Source organism: Podarcis gaigeae (assembly GCF_964106915.1).
Source record: "Podarcis gaigeae genome assembly, chromosome: 4".
NCBI classification, from domain to species: Eukaryota; Metazoa; Chordata; class Lepidosauria; order Squamata; family Lacertidae; genus Podarcis; species Podarcis gaigeae.
Genome location: NC_139677.1, coordinates 95346731 through 95368681, shown reverse-complemented (window position 1 = coordinate 95368681; position 21951 = coordinate 95346731). Strand labels below are relative to the sequence as shown.

The 21951-nt window shown below is 46.7% G+C and overlaps 1 protein-coding gene across 35 annotated transcripts in view; it reads right to left on the bottom strand.

Moving 5' to 3' along the window:
- Positions 1–21951, bottom strand: part of DLG2 (discs large MAGUK scaffold protein 2) — a 902142-nt gene that overhangs the window by 105557 nt on the left and 774634 nt on the right. Inside the window, exon 1 of one of the 35 annotated variants that reach the window (XM_083736267.1) lies at positions 8537–8758. The exons of the other annotated variants lie outside the window; for them this stretch is intronic. The gene's annotated coding sequence lies outside the window, so the exon portion shown is untranslated. Of the gene's footprint in view, positions 1–8536; positions 8759–21951 lie in introns of those variants that run through there. 35 annotated transcript variants of the gene reach the window in all.

The following is a 21951-nucleotide window of genomic DNA, read 5'->3' as shown; positions in this document are numbered from 1 at the left end:
TGACGTTCTTTCGAACTGCTAGGTTGGCAGGAGCAGGGACCGAGCAATGAAGCTCACCCCGTCACGGGGATTCGAGCTGCCGACCTTCTGATTGGCAAGTCCTAGGCTCTGTGGTTTAACCCACAGCGCCACCTGCATCCCTACAAAATAACTTTAGGTTTCTGCAATTAAAGTGGGTGCAATTGCTCTGCCGCCCTAGCATTAAAAATCCACTTGAAAAAGGAATCAGACTGTTTGCAGTTTAGAAGGTGCAGGGAGAAAGTGCACTGAAAAGTGTGGGATGAACAAATGGCTAATGGGAAGATGTTTAAATCTCCCCCAAAAGTAAATCAGGGTGAATGCAGGAAGAATGTTCAATAGAAATGTACAATAAAGATGGTATATAATTTAACCTCTGCATAAACTTCATGCCAGCAAAACAGGACGAATGCTCAATAAATAGGTCATCTGGAGAAGTCCAATTTCTGCAACCCCCTCTCAGAATGTCTCAGATGTTCCTCCTGTGAAAGAATAGTAAAATCTAGATTCTAACCATCACTTAGCAGAGATTCACCGAGCCTGGCAACAGTAAGGATGTTGAAGAATTCAGATAAAAATGGAAAAGGAAGTGGAAACTGCAGCAGTTTGTATGCTCACCTATGGTCAGGAACGGAAGTCAGACATACAAATAAAACTGGGATTTGTTCATGTTGTTGCTGGACTAGTTTTTTTTTTAAAGTTCACAAAAAAACTTGTAATCAATTACTTTTTAAAATTTGTTTTGATGTTCCCTTTGCATTGAAATGAATGTAATTTGTGAAAGTTAGATGAACAGTTACATAACTCACGGAAAATAGCAGGCAGAGAGACAAATTATGCAGCATTTTGGGGAAACCGAAGTGCAGCAAAATGGAAACGGCGCTAACTGTGACAAATATGGGTTGGAATGGCAATTGCTGCCTTCTTACAACCCTTGGCAATAGGTGTGCTCCTCTAATGCAGCTTTCTGCATGCATGCATGTGCAAACACATGATGCATTATGAAGGAGCAGGATCAAACCCACCGTCCATTCTCCCAACATCACCAAGTCCGCTGTCTGTAGACAGCAGCTTCCCATTAGGCATTACTGAGAAAGCCCCATGTAGTGTTCTGCCCACAAATGGAAACACTGAGCCACATGTGCCTGTGTTAGAGAATGTGTCTGATGGGTGCAATTCTGCTTTCCTCTCCCCCATTCACTGAACACATGGGAACATAGGAAGCTGCATGAGACCAAGTCAGACGCCCTGGCCCATCTAGCTCTGAAGGAGCGTCTCCACCCCCCATCGTTCTACCCGGACACTGAGGTCCAGCACCGAGGGCTTTCTGGCAGTTCCCTCACTGCGAGAAGCCAAGTTATAGGGAACCAGGCAGAGGGCCTCCTCGGTAGTGGCACCCGCCCTGTGGAACGCCCCCCCACCAGATGTCAAAGAGAACCACAACAACCAGACTTTTAGAAGACATCTGAAAGCAGCCCTGTTTAGGGAAGCTTTTAATGTTTGATGTATTACAGTATTTTAATATTTTTTGGAAGCCGCCCAGAGTGGCTGGGGAAGCCCAGCCAGATGGGCGGGGTATAAATTATTATTATTATTATTATTATTATTATTATTATTATTATTATTATTATTATTCTACTCTGACTGGCAGGGATTCCGACAAGCAACATTCCCTACCTGAACATGCCTGGGATCAAACCTGGGACCTTAAGCATGGAAAGCAAGCACTCTACCACTGAGCTATGACTGTTCGCTATAGGAACAGTGATTTAGCAAGAGACATTACAGCCTCTGCAACAGTACCATAAGCATCCCCATTTAGCTCCAATGTAGGAACACTGGAAGCTGCTGGTTACTGAATCAGGCTACTGGTTCACCTAGTTCAGTATGATCGACAATAACTAGCAGCGATTCTCCAGCATTTTGGACAGGACTGCTCTACCTGAAGATACTGGGGATTGAAACTAGGAGATTGTGTGCTAATCAGATGCTCTACCACTGAACTACATCTATTATATTTTGGAGAGGTGTCATGCAAAAACCATATGCTTTCCCTTCACGTATAAAGCTCGAGGGCTTCAGGGCTAAAAATGTGCTCTTTCAAGTGCACGGGGTCCTCAGCATTCGACGCGGAAAGTCAGCGCATTTCGCATGTGCTATGAATAGCTAGCAACCTTGCAGATGTGCACAGAAGTAGACTTTTTAACGCATTGGGGAAACTGCCAAGGCTTTGCCCCACTCTTTTCAGTTTTCCTGGAGAGAAGTGCAGGAGGCAGTCAAGGAAATGGAAGTGGGGACAAAACCGGGGTTTCTTAGTCTGGTTTTAATTCAACGCAGACCACCAGCAGGGTAGCACTGAGTTGGACCACTGGTCCATCTAATTCAGTATGGTCTACACTGACTGGCAGAAGCTCTCTAGAGCTGCAGACCAGGAGATTTCCCCAGCCCTACTTGGAGAAACTGGGAGCTGAACCTGGGACGTTCTGGCTGGAAGAGTATGGCAGCATTTAAAGCTGAAAAGGTGTGATTTGTTTGATGGTTGTTTGATGGTGGTTGATGCAGAGTAGTCGTAAGCCCCTTTCAAAAGCGCATGGGATTTCAGCCACAACATGCCCAGAATCTCCCATGCCAGCCATTGTCAAACGCAATGGGTGCCACAGCATGCCAGACTGGAAGGAACAAATGCTAGCCCCCTCCAAAATACATTTTGGCCATCTGTTTCAGCATAATTCTGGCAGCTTACTACTGAAGCAGAGTGCCACCTCCAATATTTCTGGACTGCATTTCAACGGATCAGTTTATAGACTCATAACCCACTGCAAAAAAGGAAAAAGGACAAGTCATCTGTCCCCAAAACAATTACCTTCTTCTCTACCACAATAAGAACACAGAATGGCATCAGGGAACATTGGTCCATGTAGCTCAGCATCGTTTCCAATGACTGGCTGTAGATTGTCAGGGTTTCAGATGGGAGCTCTACCTGGAGATACCTGGGATTGAACCTTCCAGATGCAAAGCAGATGCTCTGGAACTGAACTAGGGCTCTTCCATTAAATGGGGGAGAGCCTTCACAGTGGTGGCGCCCCAGGTTTGGACCAATTTTCTTCAAGACAAGCAAGCCATGCTAGCTTAAGTCAAGCACAGAAAAGTCTTGTCCCTGCAGTTTTAGTTTTAACATTGCACAACGAAACCTTGCAGGAAACTCTGACCTCCTAGGAGAATAGCTCGAGTTGAGGGTTCCTGCCAGCCAGCCATGCCCTCCTCTGGGGTACTATACACCCTCAAGCAGTTAGAGGGTATGATGCTATATTGCACATCCGGCCACGAAACACCTGACACTGATTTAAGCTCATGCGATGTTATGGAATATGCACCAGCATTCCAACTTTTCTGGAAGCGAGCCTGTAAGCTTCTAATAGTGATTTTACAAAGTTCGAATCTGGTTTTATGTTTAGAAAACTGAGGCGGAAGTCCGAGGCTCACCTAGAAGAAAGCTGCATTCAACTCAACGGGGCTTACTTCTGAGTAGACGTGTACAGGATTGCACTGTGTATCTGAGAGAGGGGATTATCTGCTCCAGAGTTCATCAAATGTATCTGACTAAGACGCCTGAGCCAAGATTTCCCAGGCTTATGTCCATTTCTATCATTTGAACCACGCTAACTTAGTTATACAGCTCACTAGTTGCCAGACCGCCCCAACAGTCCTCTGCCGAGCGCCTTCATTTGTTTATTCCCCCAGCTGCAGTGTGCATATTTTTATGGTTCATTTCCCCAGCATCACTTATAATGGTACCCATGGTGATAAGCAAAATGCAAATACTCTGACAGATGGATGCAGTTGCAGAGTCTGCAGAAAGAATGGGAGAGGGGTTCATAGACTTTCAGGCTTACTATTTCTGGGGGGGGGGGAAAGAGATCACTCTGATATTGAAAGGATGCTTTCAGATGAACAAGAAATATTCTAGTATGCATATAAATACAAGAACACAAGACGAGCCCTGCTGGATCAGGGCCAAAGCCTATACAGTCCAACATCCTGATTTCCACAGAGGCCAACCAGATGACTACGGGAAGCTCATGACGTAGATCCACTGGGAGGTGCTTTATACAGAGTGAGACCCATTGAACCATTTACTGTAGCTCAGTGTTTTCTACACTGGCTGCCAGAGGCTCTCCCTTACCTGGAAGCGCAAGGGATTGTGCTGGGGATTGAATCTGGGGGACCTTCTGCATGCAAAGGATGTATACTCTTGCAGCAAGGCATACGCTCTAGCATGAGCTGTGACCCTCTCAAAGACCTGAGGGCAATAACCATTTCCTACTTTGGTCCCTAGCACGGATATTCAGAAGCAAGGTGCCTCTCATCCTGGATGGTCCACCTTATCCTATAGAGATCTGCCTAACACCCTTTGAAAGCCATCTTAATTTCTTAATAAGAAATGTAGGATAGCTCAGTTGGTTAGACCGCGGTGCTGAGAATGTCAAGGTTGCAGGTTTGATTCCCCATAAAAAGAAGAAGAAGAAGAAGAAGAAGAAGAAGAAGAAGAAGAAGAAGAAGAAGAAGAAGAATAGTAGTAGTAGTAGTAGTTTGGATTTGATATCCCGCTTTATCACTACCCGAAGGAGTCTCAAAGCGGAAAACAATCTCCTTTCCCTTCCTCCCCCACAACAAACACTCTGTGAGGTGAGTGAGGCTGAGAGACTTCAGAGAAGTGTGACTGGCCCAAGGTCACCCAGCAGCTGCATGTTGGAGGAGCGGGGAAGTGAACCCGGTTCACCAGATTACGAGTCCACCACTCTTAACCACTACACCACACTGGCTCAGTGTGGTGCAGGGACAGCTGCATGTTCCTGCATTGCAGGGGGGTTGGACGAGATGACCCCTAGCATCTCTTCCAACTCTGTGATTCTCTGAGATAAGTTGGTGGCCCTTGGCACACCTTGTGGAAGCAAATTCAATACACTGTGTGAAGAATCATCTCCCTTCCTCCGTGCCGAATCTCCCAGCTCCCAGCTTCACTGGGATGGTCTTATTGGGTTCCAGAGATGGGGAGAAGAAGTTCCATCTCTCCACCACACCACACCTAATTTTATACATCTCTGTCTTGACCTCCCTCCATTACTCACTCCTTTTTCTTCCTGATCAATTTGGGCTGCTCTTTTCTGCACATCACCCAGCTCTACACTATCCTGTTTGAGATGAAGCAATCAGAACTGAAAAAGAGGGAGGCAGGCGAAAATGGCATCAGAGATGCTACATCTAGACATTTCCTTCCCACCCCACAGGGATCTCCATAGGGTCATCTGTCACAAGTGCCCTGTAGAAAAGATCCTGATAAATATTCAATGTTCGAATATGGCTACTTTGGCTTTCTTAATAGATCTTTTGTTATTTGGACAGATTTCTGTTCTGATAGACAGGGTAACAACTAACCACAGCAACAGCAAATTTGTAAAAAAAAAAAAAAAAAGACCTTACAATATTGGCAGTTTTATTCAATCCCTTTACTAATTATCCTGAACATGAAATTTGCCTTTTTCACAGCTCCCAGGCACCGGATTAATATTTTCAATGCAGAGCCTCACTATACCTTTTGCTGGTCAGTCACCTGCCAGCAGGGATGCCCCACCCCCCAAAAAATCAGTGTTCATGAATTCATCAATTCATTAAATTTATATTCTGGCCTTCCTCTGAATAGAACCCAGGGAGAAAGGCAATAAAGGAAATAAAACATATTTAAAACAATTCCAGTACAGAGACAGACTGGGGAAGATTTCTACTTAGAAGGCTTGTTTCAAGACAGTAGGCACCACAAAGGCAAACGAGATGATGCTGGTCTAATATTTAATAGGAGGGAAGTTCCAAAGCTATATGTGAAGCTAGGGGTGTTTGCTGCTGCTGTTGTCCCAATGGACATCGCTTTACCCTCGTATTTGCCAAAGTCTCCGTTCACCGAGCTCGGAGAGATCACGTTGGAGCTCTCCACAATACAGTTTTGTCTCCACCATCCCGGATAGTGGCAGCGCACATGTTTAAATATGTGGCATCTTCACTTGGGGTGGGGAGCTCGACTTGGAAAAACCTCTGTCCAACGCCTTAGGAGGAGTAGACAGTCGATGGAAATAGGGAGCGACTATGAGCAGCTTTCTATTTCAGCACATGGTAGGTGGAAGGGCGCAAGATCATTTAAAAGTTGTGCATGGCCAGATAAGCAGGTGTGTGTGCGTGTTTGGGTGGAGTGGGGTGAGTGGAACCCAGAACTGCTGTCATTAATTGTAGACATCTGCCAGAGAGGGAATACATGGGCAATTCCACCCACCCCACTCTTTCCCACAAATTAGCTCAATTTGATTTTCAGGAGACAATGAGGAGCAGTGTACTTCGTTGCTAAAAATATCCTCATCCCTTCGCCCTCCCACTTGGGGTCTTCCCAAAGGAAAGTGTATCTTTGCCCTTCTTCCCTTCCAAGGAGAAAGACCCCCCCTCCCCTTTTCCAAAATATCCGCTCAAAAAGGCTCAGATATCTGTTAAAGATGCTTAGCATTTAAATTGCAGGTTAGGGTGTTAAAAGCACTTCGTTTTCATGACCCTCCCAGAAATCCCTACAAAACAACCGTGTAAGGTCTTATTACCATCCCTGACTGCAGGGAAGAAGGTTGAGACTGGGAGAAACCAGCATATTTAGGGCTAAGAACAATGCTGCTAAATTTAAACACAAAGGCTACCAAGTGAGTTGGTGGCCTTGGTAAGATACAAACTGGGCACTTGGTGGTTCGCTGCTTGGCCTCTTAGCCACTGTGCTACAGTAGCACATGGCAGGAGCCTGTGCAAAGGCAGTGGCGAGGAACAAGGCAAATCCTAGCAGCGAGCAATGAAGCCTTGCAGACCACCAGCCAGAAAAGTATTAAGCCACCAGGTGTTGTTTTTCCAAGTGTCTTGGATAGTCCCAGAGACTGATCCATGCTGAGTTGCCTTTGATGACAAGCAAATGTGTCTATACTGTATGTGCATAATGAAACACACACACAATAAAGAAATGAAACAGCTAAATAGAAGGATATGAAAAACGCTTTAGAGTTCTTTCAAGTAAAACTCAGAAATGATGGACTTATTGATCTTGCAGAGCTTCCAGGGGGGAGGATCTGGTGTAAATTAATTGCGCTCTCTCTCTCTCTCTCTCTCTCTCTCCCACACACACACACACACACAGAGACACTACTTGAAGTACAGGTCAACACAAAGCAAGGAGTAATGAAAGCATTGAATAACTGCCGGTTGTTTTCTTAAATAAATAATCAACAACAGCATGCAGCAACAGGGAGATTAGAGTCCATAGCATGCTTTCTTCCCCAATGTTGTTTTCATCCAAGATTTGGGTTGTACAAATCATTCATTTGAATCTAGAACAACCACTGATCTTGTGCCACACTGAATATTTAACCTGTTTACTGTGGCACAAGCTTTTCCGAGCTCCTTCATCCTCTGCACAAAGTGATAGATACTTAGGTGTTGGGGGGGGGGGTACGTGTAACTGTATGTTACAGTGGTGAAAGTTCACATTTACACCAGCTGCTAATCTCAAGATGAATTTCACGACTGTCTAAAACTAGATTACGTATTTCCCTCACTTTGCTGGACACCCAGCCTGTGGAAGCTGACAATCCCATTTGGCGATAGTCAACACTCACTGCTGCATCTCTGCATTTCCAGACTTTTAAAAAAACGCTGCCTTGGGGAATGAGAGCATGCAAATGCAAATGTCAGCCTCCACCAAATTTGGGGTATTTACTGTAACACACGCACACAGGACAGGATGGCGGGGGAAGTATTGGGCTCTGTTCCTTTCTTGCTGAATGACAGCAACAAAAGGTCCCCTTTTGGAATTCATTTCAACCTGTCTTTTATCACAGAGCAGTGAAACTGGTTACCCCCCAAAAAAAACCAAACCTTAGCATGCAAGTCTCTCCCAGCATCTTGATGCAGAAAACGCAAAATTATCCAGCTATCCAAGACTAAATTAGAATCAAAATGACACACATATCAGAATTGCAGGGAAATAGACAGAAACAAATTCTTCTCCCTCTCTCTTTCTCTCTCTCCCCCCCCCACACTGTCTCTAGTTAACAAAAGCTACATCACTTTCTCCTCTTAGCAGCAAATGCAAACCATCCAAAAAGCAGGGATGCTAGCCTCTAATTTATCCTCAGTTGCATTCCCCAAGACTGGCATACCAAAAAAGCCAGAAACTTAGATATTATGATTATTGGAGTGTCTTTTTGGGGGGAAGGAGGGAGTGTTGCAAAATTTTGGTGAAGAATTCAGACATGCACTTTTTGCCCCTTCCTCTTCTCTCAGCCCCCGAATCTGACACCAGGTCATAAAATGACAAGGCACAGAAATGATTCTAAGCCTCTGCCAGCACCGGTGACAACTACCTAGGTCAGAGGGACGCATTCAAAAGCAACGAGACAGATTTGCCGGCATCTGGGAGGAGAACTGAAGCCACATCACTCACCCAAAAGGCAGGTTTCGCTGGAACAAAAGCAGGGTGCTCCAGCTCTTTCAAGATCCCCCCTGTCAGCCGCGGAGTTCGCACTTGCCTTTATAATTAAGCCAAGCAGCTCTGCTCAGTCACTGAATCTGATGAATTATAAAACGGGTAGCTCCCAGACTCTCATATTTTACATCACAGAGGGAGGTCAGTCAACGAGGCACACACACACACACACACACACACACACACACACAGCCTGTGTACATGTATTTGGTTATAACTCATCCCAATAAACACATTAGAGCTGGCAGCGGGGACTGTAATTGGTGCTTAGGATGCACAAGCGCAAGCCAATGGCAGGCTGCAGCAACCACCCTCTCCTCTGTGCAGCATCCTCAATTGTCACTCACAGCACCTTGTTAAGGTGGAACGGCCAAGACTGCATTAAGGCCAGCAGGAGGGTCAGGACAGGCATTGAGGGTGCCAGAAATAGGCCCAGCTGGGTCAGCGCTAAACTCACTTATAAAGCAGGGGGGAAATGGGGGTCACCTTTGCTGTTCAAGTGTGCTGTGTGAACTACTTTGGGCACGCAATGTGGGGAAGCGGCACCCCCCTTGAAAGGGAGGGTGGTTTAAATTCAGTGAGCAATGGGCAAACTCGCTGAGGTTCTTCTTAGTGTGGTATGGTGGTTAAGAGAAGTGCTTCCCCCCCAAAAAAAAATATGTTTAGGGGTACTCTCATTTTCCTAGTTACATTTTAATATATTTTTAATCTTTGTTGGAAGCCACCCAGAGTGGCTGGGGAAACCCAGCCAGATGGGTGGGGTACAAATAAATTATTATTATTATTATTATTATTATTATTATTATTATTATTATTCCTACTCATATTGAAATGCTGCCCCTCAATGAGGCCAAACTTAGATTCACAAAATGTTTAGGGGTATGTGTACTCCTGCATTCCCCGCCCCCCCCCCGAAAAAAGGCACTGGTTAAGAGTTTTGAACTAGGACGTGGGAGGCCAGGGTTCAAATCCCCACTCAGCCATGAAGCTCGCCCTCAGGTCAGTTACTCATCCTCAGTCTGACCAACCTCACAGGGTTGTTGTGAGGATAAAATGGGGAGAACAACTACCTCGAACGCCTTGGAGAAAATATGGGGCATAAATGTGATGAAGAAGAAGAAGAAGAAGAAGAAGAAGAAGAAGAGGAGGAGGAGGAGGAGGAGGAGGAGGAGGAGGAGGAGGAGGAGTTTGGATTTGATATCCCACTTTATCACTACCCAAAGGAGTCTCAAAGCGGCTAACATTCTCCTTTCCCTTCCTCCCCCACAACAAACACTCTGTGAGGTGAGTGGGGCTGAGAGACTTCAGAGAAGTGTGACTAGCCCAAGGTCACCCAGCAGCTGCATGTGGAGGAGCGGGGAAGTGAACCCGGTTCACCAGATTACGAGTCCACCACTCTTATGCACTGCACCACGCTGGCTCTCTTAAAGCAAATAAAAATAAAAATAAATAACTAAAGACATCAATAAAACTTGGTTCTTTGCTCTCTAGGGGGAAAGGGGGAACTGAATGTCAACCTGAGTTCCCTCCTGCAATGAACTGTTTCGGGTTCTCAGCACGTGATGGAAAAGTAGGCACGGAATGTTGAGACAGGCAGGACTCGACAGGATCAGAGAAGATGCCTCTCTGTCTTCCTGAGCGCTCATCTCGCTTTATTGGCCAAGGGAGCCGACGTACAGCTTCCGGGTCATGTGGCCAGCATGACTAAGCCACTTCTGGCAAACCAGAGCAGCACACGGAAACACCATTTACCTTCCTGCCAGAGCGGTACCTATTTATCTACTTGCACTTTGACGTGCTTTTGAACTGCTACGTGGGCAGGAGCAGGGACCGAGCAACGGAAGCTCACCCCGTTGTGGGGATTCGAACTGCCGACCTTCTGATCAGCAAGTCCTAGGCTCTGTGGTTTAACCCACAGCGCCACCCACGTCCCAAGGAATCACAGGACTTGGGGCCAAATGTGGACCCCAGAACGTTCTTTGTAATGGAATGAGGCCCTGGGATGTTTCCCCACTCCTTTTTCTGGGGAAAGGAAGTTTGGAGCTTGGAATGCTCACATCCCATTCAAAACGCCCAGGTTAGAAACCGAGTTAGTCTGGGACAAGCTGCTCACACTGTCAAAAGTGGGCAAGAAGGGACCATAGTAATGCCCTGGATTTCCTTCCTTTATTATTTTTATGCTCCCTTTTAAAGCCTAAAGGCCTCGCAAGGTGGCTTATATAAAACAGCCATTAGAAAATGCCCAGTCATGTTTCAATAAAAGAGCATGCTTAAAACAACAGCATACAAGTTTGCAGGCCAGCGAGCATCATTACATAACTGATGAAAACAACTCAGAACAGCTTCAGGCCAGCAGCACTAAAAGTCTATGAAGAACACATCCTGAAATAAGTTGGATTATTATTATTATTATTATTATTATTATTATTATTATTACCCATTTTAAAAGTTTGTACTGACAAGGCCATACATTTGGGAGTTCGACAAACATGGGGCCACCCCCATGAAGGCCCTGTATTTGGTGCCTGTCAGTCCAAATGATCTTAAAATCAGGCCTATGAGGAGGAACGCTGTAGCTGATCTCAGGACCTAGGCAGGTTTATCTGGCTGAAGGCAGATCATTTGACCCATCCCCAGCCTGATTTACAGTGGTACCTAGGGTTAAGTACTTAATTCGTTCCGGAGGTCTGTTCTTAACCTGAAGCACCACTTTAGCTAATGGGGCCTCCTGCCACCGCCGCACCGCCCGAGTTCTGTTCTTATCCTGAAGCAAAGTTCTTAAACTGAAGCACTATTTCTAGGTTAGCAGAGTATGTAACCTGAAGCGTATGTAACCCAAGGTACCACTGTACTCCAGTTGTTCATCTCATAGCGGTGCTCTGAGAATGGGAAAAAGCTGGTTGGGGAAACAGGAAAAGGCAGGGCATATACCAGCATTCTTCCCTTGCTGTTGTCTGCAGCAGGGCTGAAGATGTGGCGGTGGATTCACCATTCTTAAAAACAAAAAAATCCTGCTGGATCAGGCCTATGACCCATCAAGTCCAGCTTCCTGTTCTCACAGTGGCCAACAAGATGCCTGCAGGGAATCCACATTCGGGACTCAAACACAAGAACACTCTCGCGTCTTATGGTTTCCAAAAACAGGTATTTAGAAGCCTTCCTGCCTCTGACTGGATGCTAGTGACCACTGACTCCATTATCCTCCATGAATTTACCCAATCCTTTCCTAGAGCCATCCAGTCTTTCCCCGCTAGGCTTGGGAGTTGTTGTTGCTGTTTTGGTAAAGTTGCTCCTTAATCCGCTGAATTATCAGTTGCTGCAAAGAACAATCAGTAGGGTGCTGTTGGGTTTACGTCCTTCTTCTGGGCTACCAGTAGTTAGTTGGTTGGCTACAGTGGGGTGGAGGATGCTTTTTACATTAGTATGATGATAGTGGGACATGGGTGGCGCTGTGGGTTAAACCACAGAGCCTAGGACTTGCCGATCAGAAGGTCGGCAGTTCGAATCCCTGCAACGGGGTGAGCTCCCGTTGCTCGGTCCCTGCTCCTGCCAACCTAGCAGTTCAAAAGCACGTCAAAGTGCAAGTAGATAAATAGGTACCGCTCTGGTGGGAAGGTAAATGGTGTTTCCGTGTGCTGCTTTGGTTTGCCAGAAGTGGCTTAGTCATGCTGGCCACATGACCCGGAAGCTGCACGTCGGCTCTCTTGGCCAATAAAGTGAGATGAGCGCTGCAACCGCAGAGTCAGTCATGACTGGACCCAATGGTCAGGGGTCCCTTTACCTTTATGATGATGCTGAACAGCATGATTACATTTCCCTAAATGGCTTAGGATCATGATATCTGAAAGAGTGCTTCTTCCCACAGTGCCTTGCTCTTGCACTGAGAGCTTAGGACCATAGGAAGCCCTCTTATACAGAGTCCACCTAGCTCACCATGATTTCAGGCAGGTGAAGCCACCACTCAGCTGTGGCTTTCCCCAAATGCTTTGCTTTAAATAAGGAGTTTTCTTCTTGATGGTTACTTTAGAGCAGTGGGAATACAAATAGCTCGATTAGGAAAGAGCAATTGATAAGACGACCCAGCCTTGTTCCTGGGAGACGGAACAATCAATGAGGCTGGCTGGACGTGGCTTGGATAGCCATTCGTACTATTGACTAGACTGTGGATCCAGCCTATCAGAAGACCTATTGTTAAGCAGCAAGGCTCTTCAGGGAACAGCCCGGTTTACTGAGTCGATCAGGAAACACCTTGCCTGCAATTGCATTTTAGCCAGGCAGAAGAGTCTACATGAAAACCACAGCTATGAAAGCTTGATAGCTCCTATCAAGGGACAGTCAAGCACTCTTGTTTGCCTCGCTCTTTGCTTAGAGCGACACAAAAAGGACTTTAAATGTTTTAGGAGTTGTCCCTATTGCTGCATAAGATGTATCTATCTGCTCATTCAATGGGCTTCCTCTTCCTCTCTTCTCCCCACACAGCCTAAAAAAACTGTTCTATAGCATCCCCCAACTCTCTGAAGAATATTTTGAAAGTGCATGTGGGGGGGGGGGACTTCAGGGGAGAGAAGCAGGATGTTCTATTGCAGAAGAGGAAGTCTGTCAGAGATGGGGGAGAAATTCAGTCCAGTTCACATGTAAAGGTGAACCTACCTAATTCACACATTCTGAAACAATATGTTCACACATCTCCAGATTTTGCAATGCAGCTGTTGAGCCGAGTAATGCATACCAAAAAGCACACACCAAGGCAAAAGTTAGCATATAAATTCATATATTAGTGAAAATAACGTTATGCTAGGGGAAATTGCTTTGGAAAGATGTGCATATTAGGCAAACATTGCATATTTTAGAATATATTAACACTAAAATGCTGATGAATATTCATGAGGACCTGTTTGCTGCTTCGAATGACAAACTAATGTGGAGAAACTACAAGACACTGAAGCTGAGAGGTTCACTCACTGCCACATGGGGCACAGCCTTAGGCAGAAGGGGAGGCTGCCGGGCCCAAGACATTTTGCTGAATTAGTTGAAGGAGAAGATGCCGTCGCCCTTTCATTCCACACCAAGAAGGCACAGCCAGACTGAGATAGCATTTGCCCCAGCTTCCTGTTTCTGGCGGTGAGAAATGGCTGACTCCCATATGATCAGATCCCAGCCGTGCTGGTAATTCAGGGCTGATATGGGGGTAATTAGCCCTGGCAGACTCCCCAGGGTGGGGGAGGACTGTCTCGCAGACCCACAGATTGTCTGAGATTGTCAGCTTGCATCAAGGTGCAAGTGGCAGGACACTGCGTCCCAGAGCACGAACCTCTGGCCCTTCTGAGGTCGCTGAGCTCCAGGAAACATGGCCAGGAGTGATGGCAGCTGTCGTCCAGCAACACCTGGAGATCCTGGCACCTGCTCTACCTATTGCTAAGGTTCCTCTGGAGGTTTGCGCAATATGCAATAACTCCTTCGTTCTTTTTTTTTTTGTCCTGAAAAGAATACTTGGCCTTCCCTCTGTTTAATGGTGTGTTCCTTCTCGGCTCTTTTTCCAGCTTGTTGCTCGAGTTACCCTTGTGCAATTCGTCAGTCGTTGCGAATTTAAAGGAGCATCCTCTCTCTCTCTCTCTCTCTCTCTCTCTCTCTCTCTCTCTCTCACACACACACACACACACACACACACACAATGCCTCCAGCAAGATCCACCAGACAAGGCACCCAGTCAGACTAAATCGAGGGCATGGAACATTTTTCAGCCCAAGGTCATCATTACCTTCTGGTCAATTTTCTGGGGTGGGAACACATGGAAGTGATGGGTGGAGTCAGAGGGGAAAGTGCAATTAATGTGGATCTTACCTTTGTACAGAATGCTAGTTTCTACACACCCACCCACCCACCTCTCTGTCTTCTGCTCAGGCAGGCAAGCAGCACTGTGAAAGTTCAAAGACAAAGTTCAGGCAGGCCTAAACACTCATAGAGATTGCAAAGCAGGGCTCGTGAATCAGGAGGATGTGTAGCCTCTGAAGAGCCTAGAGGACCAGCCACATTTGGCCACATTTGGTCCCTGGGCCTGAGGTTGCCCACCCCAGGTTTAGATGCAAAACAGTGGAGGGAATGGTGAGGAAAACCATGACTAAGTAAGACCACAGCTTGCAAAGCAGAGTTGGCAAAATGAAAATTAAGGCAAAAAGGAAGAGTTGACTTAAAATTTAAATCCAGCTGCAGCAGACTTGTTTTACTGAATCCATCCATCCATCCATCCATCCATCCATCCATCCATCCATCTATCTTTTACTGAATCTCTCTCTCTCTCTCTCTCTCTCTCTCTCTCTCTCATTGTATTACAGTGGTACCTCGGGTTAAGAACTTAATTCGTTCTGGAGGTCTGTTCTTAACCTGCAACTGTTCTTAACCTGAAGCACCAATTTAGCGAATGGGGCCTCCTGCTGCCGCCACACCACTGGAGCCCGATTTCTGTTCTCATCCTGAAGCAAAGTTCTTAACCTGAAGCAATATTTCTGGGTTAGCGGAGTCTGTAACCTGAAGCGTATGTAACCTGAAGCGTATTTAACCTGAGGTGCCACTGTACATTATATTTGTTAATACCTCTCTGGTCAGTCAAAGCCTCTTCTTTATGGACCATTGATCTGCTATATAATTCTATGTGCAGAGGATGGATGTGTGACAGAGATCAAGCATCCTCCAAGAGCTGCTGAAACAGGAAAATGTTAAAGGGCATGGAAGACAAGTGGGTTGATGATAAGCAGGTGGTGATGTTACTGTATCCTGCATACTGGTGTTAATGCAGAAATAAAAAGGTAAAAGGTAAAGGACCGCTGGGAGGTTAAGTCCAGTGAAAGGCGATTCTGGGATTGCGGCGCTCATCTCGCTTCAGGCCGAGGGAGCCGGCATTTGTCCACAGACAGCTTTTCTGGGTCATGTGGCCAGCATGACTAAACCACTTCTGGTGCAACGGGACACCGTGACAGAAACCTTCCTGCCACAGCGGTACCTATTTATCTACTCACACTGGCATGCTTTCGAATTGTTAGGTTGGCAGGAGCTGAGACAGGCAACAGGAGCTCACCCCGTCATGGGGATTCAAAACGCCAACCTTCCGATTGGCAAACTCAAGCGGCTCGGTGGTTTAGCGCCACAGCGCCACCCGCGTCCCTTCATACAGAAATATGGTCCTGTTAGAGGGAATCAAAGAAAGCAGGGCGGGGTTGCAGCTTAGTTGTACAGTGAAAACAGAAGGTTTCAAGTTCAAACTGTGGGATCTCCAGTTAAAAAGATCTCAAGGAGCATGGGATGAGAAAGCCCTCAGTCTGAGATCCCAGAGAAACACTGCCCCCCAGTTCCCCACAGTGGACAACCCTGTGCCAGATATTAGGCTGCTTGGTTCCATGTGTATCATGCCTCCATGCCTGGCTGTGTTGCCATCCATCCTTTTGAGGGCAAACATCAACAGCAAGGAGCCTGTAGTACTTCTAGGAGCTCCCATGTAATTTAGGCCCCATCTGCACCATATACATCTGAAGCAGAATCATCTTGATTCTGAGACCTGCGGGATTTGACATCTTTCCAAAGGGCCTGCAAGAAGGAGCTGTTCTGTCTGGCCTTTGGTTTGGACTCAGTCTGACCCTTAAGTTTCCCTCCCCTTATGATTTTGATTTATGAGCTACTACTAAAATGAGGCTGCATTTTAAATTGTATTTTAACCCGTATTTTAACCCATATTTTAATTAACTTTTTTTTCTTTTTCTATTACGTTTTATTGTAATTTTATTGGTGTTAGCCACCCTGAGCCCAGTTCTGGCTGGGGAGAGTAGAATATAAATAAAAATTATTATTATTATTATTATTATTATTATTATTATTATTATTATTAAACTGTCATAAGGTAAAGGTAAAGGGACCCCTGACCATTAGGTCCAGTCGTGGCCAACTCTGGGGTTGCGGCACTCATCTCGCTTTATTGGCCAAGGGAGCCGGCATACAGCTTCCAGGTCATGTGGCCAGCATGATTAAGCCGTTGCTGGCAAACCAGAGCAGCGCACAGAAACGCTGTTTACCTTCCCGCCGGAGTGGTACCTATTGATCTACTTGCACTTTGATGTGCTTTTGAACTGCTAGGTTGGCAGGACCAGGGACCAAGCAACGGGAGCTCACCCCGTCACGGGGATTCAAACTGCCGACCTTCTGATCAGCAAGTCCTAGGCTCTGTGGTTTAACCCACAGTGCCACCCGCATCCCTTTTATAACTGTCATAACTCCCCTCAAAGGATCCTGGGAAGTGTAGTTTGTTAAGGGTGATGATTGTTAGGAGACACCCCCATCCCCGCCACAGAGCTATGATACTGAGTTGTTTAACAAACAGTGCCAATTCCCAGGAGACTCTGAGAACTGCAGCTGTTTGAGGGGGATAAAGGATCTACAAAGCAACTACAATTCCCATGATTCTTTGGGGGAGATTGGATGATGATTTCTTTGTTGCTCTTTCTGGAAATCCAATTTATATGAACACCCAGTGGTTCAATTGATGAGAGGAGCAAAGCATGTTTATAAATCATGCGCAATTTTTTTTTTTGGGGGGGGGGCTGCGTTGAGGACATGGGGGTGCCAATGAAAAAGCTGTTGTGTGAATGAGTTGAAGGTATTAGCCGGCTTCTGAACCTTTGTTCCTTTATGGAACGACCCTATTAAAAATAATTAGATTAGAAGGAAGGGGGGACACACCGTAAACTGATTTTTCAGTTGCTGCTTTTAAACCATGATAATGACATCTGCCATGTTAAGGCATTCAGTTGGAGAGATGCAAACTCAACACACAGAGAAAACAAAAGGGACGCACCTCTCAAGGGAGAGGATGAAAATTAATGTCACTCATGACACCTGCATCTGCAAAAAGGATTCATTATGCTTGTCCTGCAAATAATGCAGCTATACAGTATATTTTAAAAAAAGATGTAATTGTAATTCAGGGGTGAACTGCACACACACAAAATGATATTACAGTGACTCTGGAGGTAAGCATGGATTGGGGTGTGTGTGTGTGTTTGTGTGCGATGGGGGGTGGATGATGGGTAGGAAAGGAGAGGGATATTCTGCAACGACAATGCATAAAAATGTAATAACACGGGAGAAAATTGGATTTCTTTTGGTGATAGAAGCAGAATGACCCCCACAGATGACAAACGCATTATGTGCGGCTTGTACTGCGGGGAGCTACGATCGAGTAATGAAAAGTAGTTCAACTGTGAAATTAACCATTTGGCTGCCATTGTGCATGATGCCCAAGCGAGCACCATTCTCTGGAAATAAAGGGAAGTAGGACATAGGCTCTTGTGGCGGTTAGGCATTGTATGACCTTATGAGGGAGGAGGGGAGGTGCGGCTCCAAGATTAAGGGTATTCCGTTAAAGGAATCCAGGGGTGCGGATCTTGTCCAAAGCCTGGGGTGGGGCTAGGTTATCTCCCGCTTGGACTACTGCAATGCGCTCTACGTGGGGCTACCCTTGAAGGTGACCTGGAAACTGCAATTAATCCAGAATGCAGCAGCCGAGACCATATAACACCGGTCCTGAGAGATCTGCATTGGCTCCCAGTACGTTTCCGAGCACAATTCAAAGTGTTGGTGCTGACCTTTAAAGCCCTAAACGGCCTTGGTCCTGTATACCTGAAGGAGCGTCTCCATCCCCATCGTTCAGCCCGGAGACTGTGATTCAGTGCCGAGGGCCTTCTGGCGGTTCCCTCACTGTGAGAAGTGAGGTTACAGGGAACCAGACAGAGGGCCTTCTCGGTAGTGGCGCCCGCCCTGTGGAATGCCCTCCCTTCAGATGTGAAGGAAATAAGCAGCTATCTTCTCTTTAAAAGACATCTGAAGGCAGCCCTCTTTAGGGAAGTTTTAATGCTGTATTTAATGCTGTATTGTTTTTAACACTTGATTGGAAGCCGCCCAGAGTGGCTGGTGAAACTCAGCCAGATGGGTGGGGTATAAATATTATTATTATTATTATTATTATTATTATTATTTAAGCCCAGGGGGAGCTCGAGTTGGTCTGCATCAATGGTGCTCCCCCTACTGGTGGTTTCCCCTTACCGGACTCCATGCGCAATGGGCAGGAGTCAGATATACTCGGGTCCATTCAATGCCTAAGCCAATACCACTCACATTCTGTAATCAATCAATAAAGTTGTGGCCAAATTTTGCCCAATAACATTAACTTAATATCTGTGTCCTTGTGTGTGTTATTCTTCAATGCGGGGGTGGTTTCGGGGTCTCGACACGCAATAAAGGGAAGTATGGCAAGGAGAGAGCACCTGTCTGAAACCACGGAGAGTCACGACCCGTCAGTGTAGACAACTGAGCTAGGTTAACAAACAATCTGATGTAAGGAAGCTTCCTGTCTTCCCATGTACCCAGGAAGGACTGTAGCTCACTGGCAGAACATCTGCATGAGGAACGTGCCAGGTTCACTGCAGTCAACAGGTACGACTTGTTTTCTCCTGCTTTGGAGGGTAGGACTTGAACCAATGGCTTCAAGTTACAAGAAAGGAGATTCCGACTAAACATCAGGAAGAACTTTCTGATAGTAAAAGCTGTTTGACAGAGACTCTCCTCCCTGAAAGAGAGGGGAGTGGTTGTGGGCAGGAGACCGAGCTCCGCCTCCCCCACTCACCTGGCTGGCGCCTACGCCCATCGGCAGGCACCCAGCCAGGTGCCTCCGAGGGGGCATGTTCAGCAGCCTATATGCTGCGGCGCCAGCCCCTCCTCAGCCTCATTCTTCTTCGAGCCTTTTGGGCTCGGGTGGCGCTTAGGCATTGGAAATATTTGTTATGCTGTGTCGAAGAGCTAGGTGTGGCCATCGCCTATGCCTTCAATATTTTGGGTATTCCGTTAAAGGAATCTGGCGGTCGTGTATTCTGTCCGATGCCTGCTTGGCGGGAGGCCATGGCACGACCCTCGGTGACATCAGGGGAGAGCCTATAGTTGGATGAGCATCAAGAGGCTCCACCTACTGGTGAATAAACCCCCCTTGTTTTAGACTTCCAATGCCTAAGCCAATACCTTTTCACTGCTGTAATCAATAAAGTTGTGGCCTTTTCTTGCCCATTAACCTTATATTTTGTGTCCTTGTGTATTCATTTCACATTGCGGGGGTCGGGTCCTTGAACCACAATGGAATGTTCTCCGTAGGGAAGTTGTGGACTTTCCTTCCTTGGAGGTTTATAAGCACAGTGTGCTGGGCCCGGGGGTTAACCCGAGCAACATGGTCCAGGTCCGGTCCAGAATCCAAGGATTCTGTGAGGAGTCAGTCCAACAGGGCCAAGGCAAGTCACAAGGCAGGAAACCAGGCTAGGTCAGGCACAGGGTTTCAGGCAGGTTCCAGGAAGCAGCAATATTGCTCCCGCAACCTGGGGTGGGGTCCGACAGCCTTTTATCTCTGTCGGGGTAACAGCTGGTCCTGATCCCCCGGTGACTCACCTCCCTGTCTTGCCCGAAGGCAAGCACTCCTCCTGCGAGTACTCAGGTCTCTCCTTCTCTCAGACCTCAGTCTCTGCAGCTCAGGAGATGTTGGTGGTTTACTAGACCCAGAGGATGCCTCAGTCTCTCCTGACCCAACTGGTAGTGGAGCAGCTGCATGTGATTGCCCAGCTGAAGGCAACGAGGTAATCCCCACATCTGGAGCCAGGGCAGGCTTGGGCCCCTGACTCGGCCCAGCTGGGGCTTGTTGCAGGGGAACCTGTGCAGACTGGGGCTCTTCAGAATCAGGCCCCAGACTTGGTTCAGATGCCGCCTGAGGCAGAGGATCCAGTGCGGACTGAGACTCCTCCAGTTCCAAGTCCGAGCCCAAGTCCCAGGCCATCACACAGAGGTTGGAGGGCCATCTGTCATGGATGTTTCAGCCAAGATTCCTGCATTGCTGGGGGTTGGACTAGATGACCCTTGGGACTCCTTCCTGCTCTACAATTCTATCATTGGGAACGATTCTGCCTGGAATCCTGGAAAGCCACTGCCAGTGAGTGTAGATGGATCCAATGGTTTGACTCAGAATACAACAGCTTCCTAAGTTCCCAAGGCAGTTTTCTAAGAGATCAACAAGGAACTAGCTTTAAACAAAGGGACACAGAGGGGCATGTTATTGCCACGCTGAAAAACAAAACAAAACAAAACCCCGGAAGCCATTTTGTGGAATGCTAATTCTTTTCCGTAATACATGAAGATGTCTCTCAGTAACTGACATTAATGAATCCTCTTGTTCGACATGGCAAATAGCTGCAGAATGTGCCTAATGTGCTTTGTCACTTTTGACGGCTGGCTCTTTTGTCCCAGCCTCTCCTGCTGCATGCAGCATGGCCTGTGTTGGTTTCGGGAAGAGGAGGTCAAGTCTGATCTGCCCCTCCACTCGCTGAGGCTACACGAAAAACTGCCGGGAGCCTGTTCAACTTTGAAGCCTCCGACTGTCAGGGAAAGGGAACGAGACAATTTTACTCCATGTTTACATTCCTTCTTTCTCCCCCGCCAGCCTTTCTGTCCAGAAAGTCCCTATTATGACAGGCCTCAACCCTTTTCTCAAACATTCTTCACCCTCAGCTTTGGGCTCAAAATCTGAATTACACTGTCAACATGTGGCAAAGTATTTGCTTTAGTCCAAATCAATATGTGAACTTCAGCCTGCGTAGCTACCTCTTGGTCTTCTTGAATGTTGCCTTGGCATCACCGGCTCTCAGGTGTAAAGTCTCCTGGTCTCCAAATTCTATTTATGAATTTACTCGCCGCCTGTCAAGAGCAGACAACCTCTCCTGGAGCAGAAATGAGGCATTTGGCTGCTTGAGGCAGACAGGAAATCCTCATACACTTCCCCCCCCCAAAAAAAAGTCAAGGCTCACAGTATCTGAGGTTGGTCAACCTATTTTAGCACAAGAGACAGAAAATTCCCTCTCTCTGGCAGTAGAAATATGCCCGACAATAGGGCTGGCCCAGTAAAGATTTCCCCACTACAATACCACTTTAAACCAGGCATAGGCAGATGTTGGGGATTACAGCTCCCATCACCCCTAGTTAACAGGACCAGTGGTCAGGGATGATAGGAATTGTAGTCCCAAACATCTGAAGGGCCAGAGTTTGCCTAGGCTTGACTTTAAACAGTCTGGGCTTTTGCCAAAGAACTCTGGGAGCTGTAGTTTGTTACAGGTGCTGATTCCCCTCAGAGACCTACAATTCCCAGTGAAATCTGGGAACTGTACATGCCTGAGTGAAATAGGGGTCTCCATAACTAACTACATTTCCCAGGGCTCTTTGGGGAAAGTTATGACTGCTAAAGAGTTTTAAGAGCTTGTAACTCTGAATTGTCTCACTGGCCATAACACACCTTCCCCAAGCGA